General features: G+C 47.9%; 2 long non-coding RNA genes across 2 annotated transcripts in view; one reads left to right on the top strand and one right to left on the bottom strand.

Annotated features, from left to right (window-relative positions):
- Nucleotides 1-21,203, top strand: part of LOC130516352 (uncharacterized) — a 235,224-nt gene that overhangs the window by 110,403 nt on the left and 103,618 nt on the right. The window lies entirely within an intron of this gene.
- LOC130516362 (uncharacterized) lies at nt 7,865-9,605 on the bottom strand. Its single transcript, XR_008947464.1, has 3 exons — nt 9,016-9,605; nt 8,224-8,450; nt 7,865-8,089 (listed from the first exon to the last, which is right to left on the bottom strand). It is a non-coding gene; the product is annotated as an uncharacterized LOC130516362 (long non-coding RNA).

Below are 21,203 nucleotides of genomic sequence, written 5' to 3'. Positions count from 1 at the left end.
GTGGATGGATGGATGGATGGATGGATGGATGGTGGATGGATGGGGGATGGATGATGGATGGATGGATGGATGTGGATGGATGGATGGTGGAGATGGGATGGGGTGGATGGATGGTGATGCGGATGGATGGATGGGTGGAGGGATGATTTGGATGGTGGATGGAGGATGGATGGATGGATGGGGGAGGTGATGATGGATGGGTGTTGGTGTGGATGGATGGATGGTGGATGGATGGGATGGATGGATGGTGGATGGATGGTGGATGGATGGTGGATGGATGGTGGATGGATGATGGGGGATGGATGATGGATGGGGATGGATGGATGATGGATGGAGGGTGGATGGATGATGGATGGATGGTGGAGTGGATGGGTGGATGGCTGATGGGGGATGGATGAGGATGGGTGGATGGATGGTGGATGGATGGATGATGGATGGATGGTGGATGGAGGGTGGATGGATGATGGATGGTGGATGGATGGATGGATGATGGATGATGGTGGATGGATGATGGATGGTGGATGGATGATGGGTGGAGGATGGATGGATGGATGGATGGTGGATGGATGGCGGTGGATGGATGATGGATGGATGGTGGCTGGCTGGCTGGCTGATGGCTGGCTGGATGGATGGCTGGATGGATGGATGGATGATGATGGATGGATGGTGGATGGTGGATGGATGGTGATGGATGGTGGATGGAGGGTGGATGGATGGATGATGGATGGATGGTGGATGGATGGTGGATGGATGATGGATGGATGGATGGTGGATGGATGGTGGATGGATGATGGATGGGTGGATGGATGATGGGTGGATGGATGGATGGATGGAGATGGATGGTGGATGGATGGATGATGGATGGTGGATGGATGGATGGATGGATGGATGATGGATGGATGGATGGATGGATGGATGGATGATGGATGGATGGATGGTGGATGGATGGATGGTGGATGGAGGGTGGATGGATGATGGATGGATGGATGATGATGGATGGTGGATGGATGGTAAACCATAAACAAACAGAATGACATTGGAATTCAGTGGTGGGAAGTACAGAACCACTAATTCCCGACCCTCTGATTTCTGTCATATCATATCAAATGATATAATATAATATAAAATGATATAATATAATATAATATAATTATAAAGCCGACTGAAGCACTCGCTACACTCTGAAGCTGACAGGAGCAGCCATGTGAGAAATTGGAGCTCCTGAACTGAAAGAAAAAAAAGAATCCGGTCTGTTCTGGATCACTCTGCAGCTGGTTCTGGTGTGATGGTTCCAGGGACATTTCCTGGCACATTATGGACCCCTGAATATCAACTGAAAGCTCGACTCACGGTGCATCACTTTCTTCTATTCATTGTAGTCATGTGACCACACTCACGACACCTCGGACCCATGAGGTTCCTGACATCCAGATGATTAGAAACCTAAAGGATCCCCTACAGACGGAGAGCTTTAAGACGCAGCTGCTGGATCAAACACCTCTGTGTCCAAAAAGAGCTTTCTGAGACGTTTGGAATGCTTAAACTTTCATTTCAGCTTTAAACAAGCAGAAGTCCACCCACCTAGGACCAGGGTCTGCTCCAGGTTTCTGGCCTACTAATATTCCGGGCTATAACACGTGGCCCTAACGGTGGGTTTTCCTCTGACACTGGAATCCTGTGTGCTGTGTTCAGTTCCTTTAAATCTGCCACCTGAGTTCCATGCCAATAGAGGACAGCAGGTTGGCTGGTTCAAACCCGTTCAAACCCGTCCCCGGCTGGGCTGCAGGGCGCCGGGGTCAGGACCCACCACCCACCTACTGGAGCGGCAGCTTCAGCTGGTTGCTCATTATTGCACCTTTTCCTAACTTTGGCTCCCTGAGTCCTCTTTCTTTCTTTCTTCTCTCTCTGTCCTCCTCACACACCTTCGACTGGTTGTCCGTCTGTCCCGTGGGCCTCACATCTGTCTGCTGATAATAAATGAAGGAGCCCTAATGACTGCAGCGTAAGGCCAAGTCGGGGAACGCCTCCAGCATATCAACATGTCCAGTTTGGCAGTAAGATTTAGTTTCACCTGCTGTTGTGGGACGATAGCAGTTGGGTTGAGGGGCCCCCACTGAGCCGGCTCCCACTGATGTGGACCAAAGTGATGAGGAGATGGTCCTCCTGCAGCTGTCACAGCTGCTGTGGAGGCTTCTCACAGGAGTTTGGGGCAGTTTGTTCCTGTTCCTGGATTTCTGAGGTCAGGCACCGGTGTTGGATGAGCTTGTCTATTTCAGGCCCTCCCAACGGTGCTTGTTGGGTTCTGTGCTTGAGAATGAGGTTCTTCCAGACGGAGCTCGGCAAAGAATGTTTGTGGGACCCCTGTTGCTCAATTGGGTGCAGTCATGGTGGAACAGGAAAGGCCCTTTTCCAAACTGTTGGAAGTTTAACATTGTTGAAACATGACTCGGTATGTGGAAGCACTAACCTAACCCTTCAGTTGAGAGAGGGGGCTCCAACTAAACCCTGGAAGGCACCCCCACGCCATCATCTCTGCTCCACCACAGTGGCACCAAGCAGCCAGGCCAGTGATCTGACGACCAAAGCCAGAAGCTTGATTCATCACAGGAATGTTGAGCCCCTCCTGGAGTCCAGTGGTGATTCGCTCCGCTCCATCAACACTTGGCATTGGACCTGGAGATGGAAACACATTCCATGAAACTCCTGAGGGTCACACTGATGAGACTCACCCTAACCCACGTTCCTCAGGACACATGCTGGTGCAGTGAACCAGGGCATTGATTTAGAGTGTAATTGATGGATATGATGCTAAATCCAGTCATCAATGGATCAATAATTCGAGGCTTCCAATGTAAATCCTGGAACGCTCCAGTCATCCTTCTGCTACTGGTTGATCTTCCATCCAAAACTATTTATTTCTCTGTGACAATTGAAAGGTTTGTGGTGGAGATGCCTGTCCACACATAGGGTTAGGGGTTAGGGTTAGGGTTGGGTTAGGGTTAGGGTTAGGGGTTAGGGTTAGGGGTTAGGGTTAGGGGTTAGGTTAGGGGTTAGGGGTTAGGGTTAGGGGTTAGGGTTAGGGGTTAGGGTTAGGGTTGGGTTAGGGTTAGGGTTAGGGGTTAGGTTAGGGTTGGGTTAGGGTTAGGGGTTAGGTTAGGGGTTAGGGAGGGTTAGGGTTAAGGTTAGGGGTTAGGGGTAGGGTTAGGTTAGGGGTTAGGGTTAAGGTTAAGGTTAAGGTTAGGGTTAGGGTTAGGGGTTAGGGGTCAGGGTTAGAGTTAGGGTTGGGTTAGGGTTAGGGTTAGGGTTAGGGTTGGGTTAGGGTTAAGGTGAGGGTTAGGGTTACGGTTAGGGGTTAGGGTTGGGTTAGGTTAAGGTGAGGGTTAGGGTTAAGGTTAAGGTTAGGCTTAGGGGTTAGGGTTAAGGTTAAGGTTAGGGTTAGGGTTGGGTTAGGGTTAGGGTTAAGGTGAGGGTGGGGTTAGGGTTAGGGTTAAGGTTAGGGTTAGTGTTAAGGTTCGGGTTAGGGTTGGGTTAGGGTTAGGGTTAGGGTTAGGGGGTTAGAGTTAGAGTTAGGGTTAGGGTTGGGTTAGGGTAAGGTTAGGGTTAGGGTTAGGGTTAGGGTTAAGGTTGAGGGTTAAGGTTAGGGTTAGGTTAAGGTTAGGGTTGGGTTAGGTGAGGGTTAGGGTTAAGGTTAGGGTTAAGGTGAAGGTTAGGGTTAAGGTGCGGGTTAAGGTGAGGGTTAAGGTTAGGGTTAGGGTTAAGGTTGGGGTTAGGGTTAGGGTTAGGAGAGGAGAGGAGGGGAGGGGAGGAGGAGAAAGAGGGGAGGAGGGGAGGGGAGAGGAGGGGAGGGGAGAGGAGAGGAGAGGGGAGGGGAGAGGAGAGGAGGGGAGGGGGAGGGGAGGGGAGGGGAGAGGAGGGGAGAGGAGAGGAGAGTTAGGGTTAGGGTTGGGTTAGGGTTGAGGTGGGGTTAGGGGTTAGAGGGTTAGGGTTAGGGGTTAGGGTTAGAGGGTTAGGGTTAGGGTTAGGTGAGGGTTAGGGTTAAGGTGAGGGTTAGGGTAAGGTTAAGGTTAGGGTTAGGGTTGGGTTAGGGTTAAGGTTAGGGTTAAGGTGAGGGTTAGGGTTAAGGTTAAGGTTAAGGTTAGGGTTGGGTTAGGTTAGGGTTAAGGTGAGTTGGGTAGGGTTAGGGTTAGGTGAGGGTTAGGGTTAGGTGAGGGTTAGGGTTAAGGTTAGGGTTAAGGTGAGGGTTAGGGTCAGGGTTAGAGTTAGGGTTGGGTTAGGGTTAAGGTTAGGGTTAGGGTGGGTTAGGGTTAAGGTGAGGGTTAGGGTTGGGTTAGGGTTAAGGTGAGGGTTAGGGTTAAGGTTAAGGTTAGGCTTAGGGGTTAAGGTTAGGGTTAGGGTTGGGTTAGGTTAGGGTTAAGGTGAGGGTTGGGTTAGGGTTAGGGTTAAGGTTAGGGTTAGTGTTAAGGTTAGGGTTAGGGTTGGGTTAGGGTTAGGGTTAGGGTTAGGGGGTTAGAGTTAGAGTTAGGTTAGGGTTGGGTTAGGGTTAGGGTTAGGGTTAGGGTTAGGGTTAGGGTTAAGGTGAGGGTTAAGGTTAGGGTTAGGGTTAAGGTTAGGGTTAGGTGAGGGTTAGGGTTAAGGTTAGGGTTAAGGTGCGGGTTAAGGTGAAGGTTAGGGTTAAGGTGAGGGTTAAGGTTAGGGTTGGGTTAGGGTTAGGGTTGGGTTAGGGTTGAGGTTGGGGTTAGGGTTAGAGGGTTAGGGGTAGGGTTAGAGGGTTAGAGGGTTAGGGTTAGAGGGTTAGGGGTTAGGGTTAGAGGGTTAGGGGTTAGGGTTAGAGGGTTAGGGTTAGAGGGTTAGGGGTTAGGGTTAGAGGGTTAGGGTTAGAGGGTTAGGGTTAGAGGGTTAGGGGTTAGGGTTAGAGGGTTAGGGTTAGAGGGTTAGGGTTAGAGGGTTAGGGTTAGAGGGTTAGGGTTAGGGTTAAGGTTAGGTTAGGGTTAAGGTTAGGGTTAGGGTTAGAGGGTTAGGGTTAGAGGGTTAGGGTTAGAGGGTTAGGGGTTAGGGTTAGAGGGTTAGGGTTAGTCACCAGAGGTGACTCACAGTGCCAGAGTGTCCACTCATGTCAATGACAGTCAGCATCTCTGGGACTGGAACTGTGGAACAGCTGAAGATTACCAACACCTCTACTGGATGTTGTGTTTGCCGTGTCTCTATAAATATGAATGGAATAGAGCCAATTTGTTGAGAACATAATGAAAAATATTGATTATTTCCTCCATCACCACTGAGCGAGTTTATTTAATGCTGTAATGTCTGTGGTGCTTTATTGGAATCATCATTTATTGAGTCTTGTTCCCTGCAGCAGAACAGTTGATGAGTGTTGAGGTTTCTTTTGCAGTGTACTGTAATTTGTTGTTACGACCATGATAACTTTATCTGTCCAATTATCAAAATGTAATTGTTGGGCTGCTCCCCATTATGATAAATGGTTTCTGTGCAATGCTTCCAGCAGACAGATGCTCACGCAAATGTTCAGCCTCCGGTTTGTTTGTAAAAGTTGGAACAAAAATGAACAGAAGTTTGAAACGTGTCAAAGGAGGCAAAAAAGCTGCTCCTTGATTAAAGATGAGGAGCAGATGAGATTTCTGTGCACGGCCCATTTTCTTAGGATTCATTTTTTCTGTCACTTCTGTGATTTAAACTTTGTAACATGCAGAAGGAAGCTGATGCTTGACTGGAAATGAAAAAGTACAAACAAATTTATGCTGTCTTACCTTCCAACTCTTACATATTTATAAAAAGAACTGGATATTCATCATTAAATCCTCCCAAACATGTCAGACAAAGTCTGCTGTTGCTTTTACCGAACACAGAACCTTCGGTGTTACATTGTTAACCCTAAAATTCAAAGCAAAAGCTTTCATTTTTTGTCAAAGTAATCAGATCTAATATGTTCATGGCAGGTGTTTAATCTTGGAAGAACAGAGTTCAGGTCTTTTTAAGCTTCTCAGTTGTAAGACTAAGTGTACAAAATAAAGACAAAGTCACCTAAATACTATTCTGAAACAGAAAGGTGAATTACACAATCTGATTGGCTCTCAGCCCTGGTATAATGATCATATATCACAGTTGTGCCTGTATTATTATATATTACTCTGCACCCAAGCAATGGCAACAAACTCCCATCTTACATATCGCTATCCTAACTGATAGTCTGTACAAAAAGAGATAAAATGGAAATGAAATGCTTTGTAGATTGGTTGGAGGGTCGCCGTGTGACATTAAGATGATGTCTAGTCATCACTTCAACAACGTTTCTAAATATAGTCCTGTCAGGAACGCTAGGATGAACACGGCTCTATGGACCTAGCATCTCCCTCGGTCTGCATCCCGGCTACTCCCGGTGGAATCCAGGGAAGCCAACATTGATGAAGCGTCCACCACGTCCGTATGTTTCAGGTCGGCCGACGAACGCCCTAATGTGGTTAGCCTGCTGTCATGTGTTGCTCAAAAACAACAAAGCTCATTAGCAGGTGAGTGTTGAGCCATTAATATGTTAAAAACCTGTCTCATCATTCACAGTTGTTGACAAACGCTGATGCTTTCGGCCACCGCCGAAATGTTTCCTGGTTTATGCAAAGCGACGAGTCAAACGTGATTTTTCAAGCGTTGCAAGTGTGCAAATTAAGGGCGGACGACTGATTCAAAAACCAGAAGAAATAAATGTTCTGCAGGCGGGAAGCGTGAGGAGAGTGAGTTGGTGTCACATGGTGACTGATCTTAGCTTAACGGTCGTTATTACTACAGATGGCTGAGAAAGGCGCTGCCTTCTGGGACCACTGGGTTGCTACTGAGCTTCTCACTCTTAAAGATTGTTGAACTGCAATAATTACGTCTTGACTATATAATAGTGGAGACACATGTAGGGCTATTTGAATTTGATTTTACGTACTATATGTCCAAGAGTCTGTCAGGTTTCTGGTTAATCATAACCCTGCTGATCTGCACCTCTTAACCACCTTCTGTCTCCATGGAGATCTGTTTGAGAACGAATTAGAACAGCAGAAATGGAGCAGGTGCCGTGCAGTGGAAAAGAGGCGTTGGACATGTCCCAGCATCCGACTGCTGCGTGACGCTCCAACTGAGAAGATAAAAACAGCGAACGCGAGCGAGCGGGTGTGAGGGCACAAATGTCCGGCAGCTATAAGAGGGGCAGCGTGTGGAAAAGCGAGGGCGTCGGCTGATGAAGATTCTGCCGTCTTATCATCAGAAACACTCTCCCACTCTCGGGTGCCTTCAGTCTTATTTATTGGCGCTGTCCTTCAGTGGCTCCTGAAGGACACTTGTGGTAGATGACTTGTGTTGGCTGGTGGCAGAAGAGGAAATGACCATAAACTTCTCCGCCTTTCTAAATTGTCCTCCACTAATTGCAGCTTTTTCTTTTGCTTGTTGACCTTTGGCATCCTTCCAGCCTGTTTTAACCTGATATTTCTGGCTCTGTAGCGAAGTTATGCCATTTTGCTGGATATTTTTAGTAAGTCACAACCTAATTAATGAGTTTTATGAGTGCACATAATACATGAGGAATGTGAGTCCCCTGGAGCCCAGAGATTTCTCTCTTCAGAGAGGACTGGGACCCTCTTTTTAGCAGCAGATGCTGGCGAACACCCCAGCCCAAATCTTTAGAACATGCCGCTAAGCCTCGAACAGCGTAGACCAAATGGTTCTGTGTTCTCATTGAGGGGACTTTAAACGTTGTTTGTACTGGCTGGAACTCACATTGCAAAAGTCACTTTGAACTGAATCCAAAGCAGAAACCACACAAGAATGTCACAATTCTTTATTTACTGATTTACTCATGACTTTGTGTCAGCAATAGAACTATTAGTTAATGTTATAAACGAGTAATAGCGCTACATCCTCACCTGAGTTAAAATTCTTTGAAAACGTCTTTAGTCAGTCGGCCTCAAACGTGAGACGAGTTACAGTCAACGTAACTGTGCACTTTAGAAGATCTCCTCTTGAACCAGCTTCACATCTCAAGCCTGGAATCTGTGGTGCTTTGGTTCTTTCCAATGTTCTTCCAGCCTGATGGAAGCTAAGCTAAAAAGAGATTGAATGTAATTTATCATGATGAACTGATGTCCAACACTGAAAATCAACACATTTCTTATGTACATGTCATTCTAATCATCATGGTTGGATCCAAATGATGGGATATTATTTAATTACGTGAAGAGAGACACGAAGTCTGCCATAAAGTGAGACAAAGCCTTGCATCCTCTGGCACATCTTCTGATCTCTGTGCCCTCCGCTTTCTTCTTCTCTTCCCTCCACTCTGTCTCACTATCTCCCATTGATTAATTCCACAGCGCTGCCATGTGATGTTTTTTTAACCCCCGTCTCCTTTCCATCGCCCCGGGCGAGGCAGACAGCTGCAGGGATCCAGACTCGATAGACTGGAAAAAGACAGAACTTTCTTCACTAAAGATCAAGACACTCCTCCCCAGAGCTGTTGATGGAGAGAAGCTCAGAGCCTCTGGACTTCTGAAGAGCAGAAAGGATTATTCTTGCTCAACAGACATTGCAACATTTATCAAAGGGGAACAATTTGGAAGAGCTGGACAATCTTTGACAAACAAGACAGCAGCTAATCTGACATTCCTGTCGGGGTCAAACCAGAGCATCTTTGTTTCTCCAGCACCTGCTACATGCACACAGATGCTGGAGAACTTGCATTCCTGGGCTGATGCTGGATGAGACCTTCTGCAACAACACCTGATACCAATTTAAGTCGGTGTGAGATTCCCCTCTGAGCTGAGCGAGTGGAGCGTTAGCGCATGCAGGAGACTGTCGAGGGGCAGAAAAACCTGATAGTTCTTTCAACACAGCACATTTGATGAAACATTCAACAAGAAGCAACTTGAAGTTAAAGGGACTCGCGGGGGGGGGGGGATAAACAGCAGGCAACTGTTTAGCTAACAGTCCTGGGAACACCACCGTCCCCATATTGTCAACACTTACTTTGTTGATGATATGGGGACGTCTCTTCAGCGCGCTGGAGCGGAAGCACGAGATTCCCAATGCTCAGGCATCAGAAACACAGGTGATACAGAAGCTTCCCGATTCCCCACAGACACGAAGCAGCAGCCCGTTGCCACTGTTGCTAGCATGAAGCATCAGCGGCAGCACCGTCGTCTGGGCCTGCAGCGTCCTGCATGTCCTCCTGAAGTGGACAACGATGTCCCGCCGCTGAGGCTGAAAAACGATTTCAGGGTTGGATCAAAGCCCATGCAGGTGCTTTGGATGGAATTCCAGGATCAGGTGTCCCAGCTTCGCTCCATTACGCTCTTCCACCTCACAGCATGATGCAGCGTGCTGGACCAGGCTACTCTGCAGGGAGGGTGTAGTCCAGGTTCTGACCGGAGTCCTCTGGACACGATGCTTCAGAACAGAGAGAATCTGGGACTTTTCCCAGATGCTTTTTTTAATGTGAACTCCAGGAGCGACGGACACGGCCTCATTGTCAGCAGCAAAAGCTTTTTCTGTCCAATTAGTTGGGTTTCCACAACCGGACGACCAAGAATGGGGTAGAAACTATAGAACAGCAGATATATAGCTATACCAATATATACTGTAGCTATACCAATATACTGTAGCTATACCAGTATATACTGTAGCTATACCAGTATATACTGTAGCTATACCAATATATACTGTAGCTATACCAATATATACTGTAGCTATACCAGTATATACTGTAGCTGTACCTGTGACGGGTGCAGTTTAGGACCCAAAAGCAGCACTCTGGAAAGCTGGACCATAGTAATGACTTTTATTAACCCACGGGCAAACAGGAACTCAGGCAGACCAGGAAACACAGGAAATAGTCCGTCCTTCTGGACCCGCACAAAGTCTATGGGTTGCAGGCTCGGGGAGTGGGGCGAGCAGCAGCGAAGTCTGAGCCGGGCAGAGAAGTCTAAACCAGGCGAGCAGACAGGAACCAGAGACGCTGAGGCAGAAGTCGTAGTCAGGGGCAGAAAGCAGGTAGGTTGTCCGGGGAACAGGCAAGGCAGGCAGAACGAAGACAGGCAGGGTCGGTAACGGGTAATCCGGCAGGGAAACAACGCTGGAAAGTCACGCATGAAAGCAGAAGAACAATCTGGCACTGAGTGAGTGTGAGGCTGGAGAATATATACACTGGTAGGTGATCTGATTGATGAGTGAGGGCAGGTGTGTGATCAGAGGGTGAGGGCAGGTGTGTGATCAGAGGGTGTGGTGTGAGCAGGGCAGTGGAAAAGTACTGGGACAGGAGGGAACTGGAGAAAAGGGGCTGTGACAGTACCAGTATATACTGTAGCTGTACCAATATATACTGTAGCTATACCAATATATACTGTAGCTGTACCAATATATACTGTAGCTATACCAATATATACTGTAGCTATACCAGTACATACTGTATCTATACCAATATATACTGTAGCTATACCAATATATACTGTAGCTATACCAGTACATACTGTATCTATACCAATATATACTGTAGCTGTACCAATATATACTGTAGCTGTACCAGTATATACTGTAGCTGTACCATATATACTGTAGCTGTACCAATATATACTGTAGCTGTACCAGTATATACTGTAGCTGTACCAATATATACTGTAGCTGTACCAATATATACTGTAGCTGTACCAGTATATACTGTAGCTATACCAATATATACTGTAGCTGTACCAATATATACTGTAGCTGTACCAGTATATACTGTAGCTATACCAATATATACTGTAGCTGTACCATATATACTGTAGCTGTACCAGTATATACTGTAGCTATACCAATATATACTGTAGCTGTACCAATATATACTGTAGCTGTACCAGTATATACTGTAGCTATACCAATATATACTGTAGCTGTACCAATATATACTGTAGCTGTACCAGTATATACTGTAGCTATACCAATATATACTGTAGCTGTACCAGTATATACTGTAGCTGTACCAGTATATACTGTAGCTATACCAATATACTGTAGCTATACCAGTATATACTGTAGCTATACCAATATATACTGTAGCTGTACCAATATATACTGTAGCTGTACCAGTATATACTGTAGCTATACCAATATATACTGTAGCTGTACCAATATATACTGTAGCTGTACCAGTATATACTGTAGCTATACCAATATATACTGTAGCTGTACCAGTATATACTGTAGCTATACCAATATTACTGTAGCTGTACCAGTATATACTGTAGCTATACCAATATATACTGTAGCTGTACCAATATATACTGTAGCTGTACCAGTATATACTGTAGCTATACCAATATATACTGTAGCTATACCAATATATACTGTAGCTATACCAGTATATACTGTAGCTGTACCAGTATATACTGTAGCTGTACCAATATATACTGTAGCTGTACCAATATATACTGTAGCTATACCAGTATATACTGTAGCTGTACCAATATATACTGTAGCTATACCAATATATACTGTAGCTATACTAGTATATACTGTAGCTGTACCAGTATATACTGTAGCTATACCAATATATACTGTAGCTGTACCAATATATACTGTAGCTATACCAATATATACTGTAGCTATACCAATATATACTGTAGCTGTACCAGTATATACTGTATCTATACCAATTATACTGTAGCTATACTAGTATATACTGTAGCTGTACCAATATATACTGTACTCCAGAAAAGGATTAATGCCAAACCTTTTATTTTATAGCATGTAGTTTGATTTTCTGTTCCCACATAAATTTCTCTGAGAGATTTTTGCAAAAAGGTTCTAAATAAGTCAAATCTGTTTGAGCGGTTCCTCTACTCACAGCTGAGGAGCAGCGGAGTGATGACAAACATCAGCCCAGCGGGATGGTAACAAACTAGTTTATTTCAAAGAACCACTGGGCGCATTAATACATCATCCCCTCCTTCTTATCTTTTTATTTACTCTTTGAAAACTTCTTTGCGAGACCAAAGCGATTCAATCTGCAATTTCGTTTTATGTATATCAAAGAACTCACCTACCCAAAAGTTTTAAACTGTGCTTTTGTAAAGTGATTTCTTTAATATGGGGTTTTTTGATATGGAAAAATTAAACATGGGACTAATCAAAGCGCACGAGGCGTCAGAGACGGATGATGATTGACAGCTGCTTCCTGGGATTGTTGATGTCCTACGAACACTTCATGCGTTACAGAAATCCAGATGCAAAAGAATGAAGTAAACCAGATTATGACTCTGCTGGTTGGGTCACAGCAACTGGACTGTTGGAGTTCCATGAAGACGTTTCACCTCCAGGAGGCTCCATCACTTCTGAGTGTTGGGGAGTTCCAGGTACTCTCCAGGTGCTCTGTGGAGCTCCAGTCACCTGGTTGTTGGTTGCTCCGCCCCTCATTATGGGGGTCGTTGAAACGTGACATCATTGGTTGGTTAGTAGCCACGTGTGAACGGCCTCGTCTGTGTTAATGGCTCAGCAGGACCTGGATGCCTGAGAACCGTCACGGACAGATTATTGACTGTACATGTAGCATGTAGCATGTAGCATGTAGCATGCAGCATGTAGCATGCAGCATGTAGCATGTAGCATGCAGCACTGACGAGAAACTTAGGTTTGTTAATCCAATTTCTTATAATTGGAATCTCTTAATGTTCACTGAAATATGTGGTCATTCCCGAAATTGGACAGTTATAAAAGGCGGAAAGGCCGGGACTGTACACATCCTGTGGGGGGGTTCCTGGAGCTTTACGGTTCCTGGAGCTTTACGGTTCCTGGAGCTTTACGGTTCCTGGAGCTTTACAGTTCCTGTCGGCTGCAGGAACTGTTGATTTATGTTGCAGTGCACGTTGGAAAGATAAAAGCAAGAATAAAAGCACCAGACAAAGACAGAGTGAGGGGGTGTAGACGTGAGGGAATAAAGAACCCAGGCCGAGCCCCTCGCCCGTGTTCTCAGCCCCGTGGCTTCACTCTTTCCAACTACGGGTGTCGGAGGCACTAAAGGTCAAACCACTGAAATGAGTCTCTGAGCTGAGCGAGCTTCTCCGTTCACCTATCTCTTCTTCCCGTTGGGATGAATCTCCCGAGAGGAGAGGTTGGGGAATGTGGGGAGATAAAGCGTCATTGCTCTCGCTGTGTCTGATCACTCCTAGAGCTTCGCTCACCGGAGCTGCTGTGGCCTCAACCTTGGTGATCAAACATGACAAATCCCAAAGAAACAAAATCACCTTTAAGGAAATTCAAGAGAAAATCACCACATTCTGATTCCCTTGATGGAAGAAAACACCCCAAAGTGACAAAAGGTGTGTGTTTGGGTGCTCGCTACAGCTGTTGCTCACACACACTCTGCAGGACCTTCCAGCACAGGAGCAGGGAGGCTAACGCTCACATTCATCTTCACTTCGGCTGAAGTTTGCAGATTCTGGAATGATCCGACTCTTCCGAAGTGGAAAAATACCAAGAGACCAGCCTGACTGGACAGGTCGGGAGGTCACCTGTGGAATGCTCTGAATTCCACGGCAGCAAAGCTCGTGGACCTGGATCAGGTGACCAGGCTGTTATTTCAACATTACAGAACATATTCATATCGGATTTTAAGCAGCAGCTGGATTTATTTTATTATCTCCATAGCAACACCGGGAAGGAGAAGGCAGCGACCTGTTCTCAGCTCTTCAGACGAGCAACGTTCACAAATATCCAGGAGGGCCGAAGCTCTGTGACAGTTTGTGGGCTGGTTAGCGAACCGCTACACACGCCGCCGCTGCCTCGCAGCAGGCGTCACTTAGTTCAGCCTCCACGCGACGTCCGGCCACACGTTCCCTGCTCCCGCTCAGCCTGGGGCTGTTCCAGCTGAGAGCGGAGCTCTTAAAACAAGAACAACCTTGACAGTGTTCTGGACAGAAATGGGTTTTTAGTGGAAAATACCATCTTTATCAATAGGCGAGGCGCCTAGTTCTTATCTCCTCCTTCACAGGGAATAAATTACTGTCAACCTGCAGCAAACAGCACTAGTTTACATTTCTCAACGGTTTAGTTTAAATTGGAAATGCTTCCAAAATTGGCAGAAATATAAGAAGCAGAGTTAAATCCAAATTGGCCTAAACTGAAAAGTTCGACATAAGCGTGTTTACGTGCCTCTATTGTGCTTCTGCCAAGCTCGGCCGTTCAGACTTCCATCATTTACATCTAAATTTGGAATATTGGAATATCTGCTCCCCAACACGTGCACGTGTTAGTGTCGTTGCACTGAGGTGGATCTCAGCACCGCGCAGCATTTACAGCCCGAGAGGTCACAAACCAGAACCAAGAAGATCCAATCCCAACAAAAGGCAAATAACTGCTGAGCTGGTGGTCACGTGCACCTGCCCCTGCTCCACTCTCCCTGCCCCTGCCCCTGCTCCACTCTACCTGCCCCTACTCCACTCTCCCTGCCCCTGCCCCTGCTCCACTCTACCTGCCCCTGCTCCACTCTACCTGCCCCTGCCCCTGCTCCACTCTACCTGCCCCTGCTCCACTCTACCTGCCCCTGCTCCACTCTCCCTGCCCCTGCTCCACTCCACCTGCCCCTGCTCCACTCTCCCTGCCCCTGCTCCACTCTCCCTGCCCCTGCTCCACTCCACCTGCCCCTGCTCCACTCCACCTGCCCCTGCTCCACTCCACCTGCCCCTGCTCCACTCTACCTGCCCCTGCTCCACTCTACCTGCCCCTGCTCCACTCCACCTGCCCCTGCTCCACTCTACCTGCCCCTGCTCCACTCCACCTGCCCCTGCTCCACTCTCCCTGCCCCTGCTCCACTCTACCTGCCCCTGCTCCACTCCACCTGCCCCTGCTCCACTCCACCTGCCCCTGCTCCACTCTACCTGCCCCTGCTCCACTCTCCCTGCCCCTGCTCCACTCTACCTGCCCCTGCTCCACTCTACCTGCCCCTGCTCCACTCCACCTGCCCCTGCTCCACTCTACCTGCCCCTGCTCCACTCTCCTGCCCCTGCACTGACCCGCAGTCACTGACCCGCAGTCACTGACCCGCAGGTCACTGACTCGCGGGTCAGTGACCCGCGGGTCAGTGACCTGCGGGTCAGTGACTGCAGGTCACTGACCCGCAGTCACTGACCTGCAGTCAGTGCTGTTGACGCTGAAATGGAGGCTAAATTAGCTCCAGTGACCCTGGTGGTGAATATTGATGTCACGCTGTCGAGGGGCCTCACACGTGCACGGCAAGTGACGCAACACTGTTTGCTTGAACATCAAAGTGGTCCGGACTTGAACAGTTGAAACTTCAAGCTGATATAAGTTGGAAGAAGGAATTTAATAATTCTTCTGCAAAAAAATAAAAACTCTTTGATCATAAATAAGTGAGTGACGTAGTTCAAAGTGAGCAGAAGGCATCTCAAAAACGGTTCCGTTGAATCTGTAGAACATAAACGTGTCTACAGGAGGTCAACCGAGACCCCCAGGACCGAGACCCCCAAGACCGAGACCCCCAGGACCGTGACCCCCAGGACCGAGACCCCCAGGAACGTGACCCCCAGGACTGAGACCCCCAGGACCGAGACCCCCAGGACTGAGAGCCCCAGGACCGAGACCCCCAAGACCGAGACCCCCAGGACCGTGACCCCCAGGACCGAGACCCCCAGGAACGTGACCCCCAGGACCGAGACCCCCAGGACCGGAGACCCCCCAGGACCGTGACCCCCAGGACCGTGACCGGATTCTTCCCAAAAGGTGTTCGACAAAACATGCAGGGAAAAATAGGGAAACTCCGACAAAGAACTTCTATCATGGAGGTTTAAACAGCAGGAGAACGTTGTGCAGGCCTCCAGGCTGGACCTCCATCAATCAGCAGCTTTCAGAAACGTTAATTAGGTACAAGAAAAGATCAAATGCACCTTAAACTTTCATACTTAGGCCAGTGTCACCATGGAAACCCTGGATAAGCTCACAAGGATGGAAGGTAGTCGACTGATGGTGACCAGACTGGGAGGTGTGTGTGTGAGTGTGTGTGTGTGTGTGTGTGAGTGTGTGTGTGTGTGTGTGTGTGTGTGAGTGTGTGTCTGTGTGTGTGTGTGTGTGTGTGTGTGTGTGTGTGTGTTCTTGTACAGGCTGCACAGTGGGGACTAAATTATGCATTTCCCTGGCAAAGTAGGACATTTTTGGAAATGAGGTATTCCGGCTGCTGTGAACAACTTGAAGGAGTGTTTGAGGCTTCCCACTTGGATTTATGGACTTAGTTGAGGTTACGGTCAGGGTTGACCATAGCTATCATTAGCATAATTATTAGCATTATCTCAAGAAAAGTCCCCACAAATATAGACATACAACCATATCTGTGTGAATTAGGGTGAGAGCAATTAGGAGACTGATGCCAATTGATGTGCCAAACACATCCTCAGAGTTCTATTTCTGTAGGGACTTTTATAGACATGCTACATTATCCAACTCCTAACCATCCCAACTAAGCCCTCAACCCCAACCTAAATCCAATTCATAAAACCACGTCCTAACTCTCAAATAATCCTCCAGTTCTGCGGACCAAAAAAATAGGTCCTCACTTTGTAAAAAGTATTTTAGTAACCAATGTGTACCAAAATAAACACACACATACACACACACACACACATGGTGTCATGGTAGGAAATACTGTATCTGTGAGATCCAAGTAATGTGTGGTGGATTATTGCTCCTCAAGTCTTCGTGGCCCCTGAGAGAGGAGAAGGGGCGCCTGGCGCCTCTCCTGCCGCCGCACATTCACTCGCTGACACGTTTTGGGAAGCACATGAAGAAAGTTAAGATTAAAAATGACTGAGCCGATGCTCATTATGACTGAGCTTCTCAAACACGTAAAATATCAACAGAAATGATTTAAACAACATCCAGAGCACGAGCCTGGAGACAGCGCGTGCTGCCGATAACGACCAGTAACCCCGTTATGCTGCTCAGTAATGGTGGATGAATAATGGAAATTTGGCTCTCTGATGGAATCAGATCGCAACCAAATCAAATATTGGATTTATTTCCCTGGTTCCATGTCTGGAAAATGGTGCAGAAAAGAGTTCTACATGCGCGCGCGTGTGTGCGTGTGTGTGTGTGTGTGTGTGTGTGTGTGTGTGCGTGTGTGTGTGTGTGTGTGTGTGCGCCCGCGTGTGTGTGTAGTAATGGGTTCTAGAGTTTGATTTTGGCTTTGCTTTCACTGACTAATGTGACTCAAAATGACCCTCAGAGGGAAACACGTGAGACTTTTATGAGATAGAAACTGATGTTTTGTACGTTCTGATTCTCTGTAATTAGAAATTGATCCTAAAAAACAACCACGACACAGACAGAGTTCAGGCCACTGACGACACAGACAGAGTTCAGGCCACTGACAACACAGACAGAGTTCAGGCCAGTGACGACACAGACAGAGTTCAGGTCAGTGACGACACAGACAGAGTTCAGGCCACTGACGACACAGACAGAGTTCAGGTCAGTGACGACACAGACAGAGTTCAGGCCACTGACGACACAGACAGAGTTCAGGTCAGTGACGACACAGACAGAGTTCAGGCCACTGACGACACAGACAGAGTTCAGGTCAGTGACGACACAGACAGAGTTCAGGTCAGTGACGACACAGACAGAGTTAAACCCATCCAGGAGCTTCTTCTGCTGAAGGTCCTGTGTGATGTTTACCCCCCCCCCCACGGATCATGGAGCCTCCTCACACTGACGGGACAGAATCACTAACCAAATACTTTTGCTTCCTTTGAATTAGTAGTTGAAAAAGTCGCCACAAACGCAGAAATTCAAAGCAGTTCCGATAACGAACCGATGCATAAAGATCTCTTGAGCGTATTAAAATGTATCTCAAATGGCAAAAAGCTGCGCGTCCCAGCGCTCCTGAGCGACGCAGGGACGCCCACAGCTGGGAAATGTGACAGATGTGGCTGATAAAGCCCTCTCGGGACTCTCAATGGGGTCTAGAGGAGGCATTTATGGCCCTAGAAGCTTTATGGTGAGCTATAAGAAGATAAAATGCTTTTGGTCCAGCGGTGATTGTCATATCACCCAGCTATCTAAGGGGGGGGGGGGGGGGGGGCACGGAACAGTACAATAGCAACAGGTTCTCATCCAGTAAGTCTAAAGATTGGCTTAGTTTAGCAGTAAAGAGCCATTTATTGAAGGTTTTAACGTCAGAATATAAACTGACTTCTACAGAGTAAAGCCAGGAATTATAAATATAATAAGTATAAGGTGAAGGCAGCCTAAAAATATCCCTATTAAAGCCAGGAAAGACTACGAGGCCACACAGCTGACCTTTCCAGACAATATTCATTTGAACCCGGATCGACTTTTTAAGGACAAAAAAATCATTAAAAATAGCAAAATGCAAGATTGAGATGAATGTGGGTGGAGTGGAGCACCTCGCTGGTGTCCTGCATTCCTGAGCTCCGCCGCTGGGAACAGAACCATCCGAATTCAGAGCAGCTGCCACCTTTACTCAGGTTCAGGCTTTTCCCGCTCCTCCTGCACCTCCCGCTAGTTTTCCTGCATCTGCGTCATTTCCATCCCATCATTTCCTGATTGTGGCTGCCCTCGAACGCATCCATGACGAGTCGCACGCTTGTTCTCCTCTGCTGTGCTGCTCCCCTCCTCCCTCACAGCTCCGTCAGGGCGTCTGCTGGAGCTTCCTGGCGGCTCTGTGCAGCGGCGCCCGGAGCCGTCGGGTAATTGTCCCTCCCCCGGTCCCCACGTACGCTGAGCTGGCTCGTGCACGCGTGGGGATCTGGAGGCCTGGAGGCAGCGTCTGCTCATTGTTTCGTCTGTCATCATTAGGAGAGTTCTGCGGAAAAGAACCGGTCTCACACACACACACACACACACACCCACACACACACTCCTCACACACCCACACACACACACACACACACTCCTCACAGACACACACACCACACCCACACCCACACCCACCCACACACACACACACCACACCCACTCACACACACACTCCTCACAGACACACACACACACACCCACACACACACACACACACACCACCCACACACACACACACACACCCACTCACACACACACCACCCACACACACACACCCACACACACACCCACACACACCACACACACACACACACACACCACCCACACACACACACACACTCCTCACGGACACACACCCACTCACACCACACACTCCTCACAGACACACCCACTCACACACACACCCACTCACACACTCCTCACACACACACACACACCCACTCACAGACACACCCACTCACAGACACACCCACTCACACACACACTCCTCACAGACACACACACCCACACACACACCCACCACACCACACACACACCACTCACACACCCACACACACACCACACACACCCACACACACACCCACACACACACACACACCCACTCACACACCCACACACACACACACCCACTCACACACACACACACACACACACACACACACACACACACACACACACCCACACACAACACACACACACCCACTCACACACCACACACACCACACACACACAACACACACACACCACCCACACACACACCCACTCACACACACACTCCTCACAGACACACCCACTCACACACACACCCACTCACACACACCACACACACCACACACCACACACACACACACACACCCACTCACACACCCACTCACACACACACACACACACACACACACAGGAGACTCCAGGAGACCTGGGTCCCAAATATGACCTGTTTCCAGCCGCGCCTCCTCCTGCAGGTCACTTGTTGCATTGTTGTTGAACTAGCAGCGAACACGACTGGTCACGTATTGACCCGGTTCTGTTGGCTGTCGGAGTTGGGTTGACCTGAACTGAAGCCTGAGTCTGAGATCCAAGTCTGATCCATGGAAGATGAGGCTGAACAGGAATGTGGCTTCAACAGGCTTCACAAAGGAACTGCATCTACTTTTCTTGATCTTCCTTAACATCATCATTAGAGTTAATTTTACACTTGTATTACCTCTAAATGGCAGACTGGAGGTGTCACACAATCCAGGAAGTATGTGGGGTTTCTGCTGTAACCTAGCAACAAGGCTCCTGAAAGCATGGTCCTGAGACAGGTCACTGTCATGGGATGTTTGAGGTCTCAGGTCTGTCCAGAGGTGTTCGACAGGGATCAAGTCAGGGCTCTGGCTGTGTTTTAAGGACCTTCACACCTGTCTCAGCTTTGTGTTTAGCTTCTTTGGAGTCCTGGACGTTCAGGATGATCCAAGGCCTCCATCAGACCTGATCAACCCCCCCAGAGACCCTCTTGTTTCCATATTCCCCAGACTGACGGAGAGCCGCGGCAATGGTCGACCTTCTGCACCCTTCAAACACAAAATGTAGATAAAAATGTGTCTGAACTTCCCAAACCTGCACATATTTAAAAAAATATTACTCATTAAAACTGGCAACAACACTGCTGAGTATCTCTGGTAGGGTAGCACTTGGGAAATGTGCTCCTTGTCTCACCTGTGGGATGGATAATAATTCCCTCCAGTTTTCCGTCTCTCCCACCACCATCAAGGATATGATTATCTAAATCCACGCTGTGTGTAATTCTTGTCATATTGTCGTGTGAATATAAAGCAAACGGAGGAAGTTGATGGAAAAACCACACGGTGCCAAACCAAATCAACAGCAAATTTAGGAGAAGCTCATGACTGAGTGTAAAAACCGGAGAAGGTTATGATGGTTTGTTTAGGAAGGAAAATAGTGAGCGGAGCTGGTCAGTTATCAGCAGAGTTCAGCAGGTTGGATGCTGCAAAATGTTAGCATTTGGTGAGTTTAGAGCGTCAGGAAACAGGCAGCAAGTTTGAATGGGTGGATTTTCAATGTGCGCTGGTATTTGTTTAGCACCGCCTGCTTCTGGGACTGCTCAGGATATGAAATATTGCTTGATAAATATCTGCATTCCCAGATTATCCCAGTGACAATGTCCCCAAGAGATGACGGTGGGGTGGGTGGGGGAGGAGGGGGTGAGGCGTGACGGCCGGTGGGTTGAGGAGCAGAAGGAAGTGGGGGGGGGGGGTCAGGGCGGGGGGCGGTCTGAGCTCACCCGTCCTGAGGGAGGAGACGGTGGAGTCCATCCAGGAGACCTTTGATAAGCAACGATAGCAAAGCATTTG

The sequence above is a fragment of the Takifugu flavidus genome, chromosome 19 (genome assembly GCF_003711565.1).
Source record: "Takifugu flavidus isolate HTHZ2018 chromosome 19, ASM371156v2, whole genome shotgun sequence".
In the NCBI taxonomy this organism is placed as follows: domain Eukaryota; kingdom Metazoa; phylum Chordata; class Actinopteri; order Tetraodontiformes; family Tetraodontidae; genus Takifugu; species Takifugu flavidus.
Note: the sequence above shows the minus strand (reverse complement) of the source record. Positions and strands in the feature narration are given on the sequence as shown.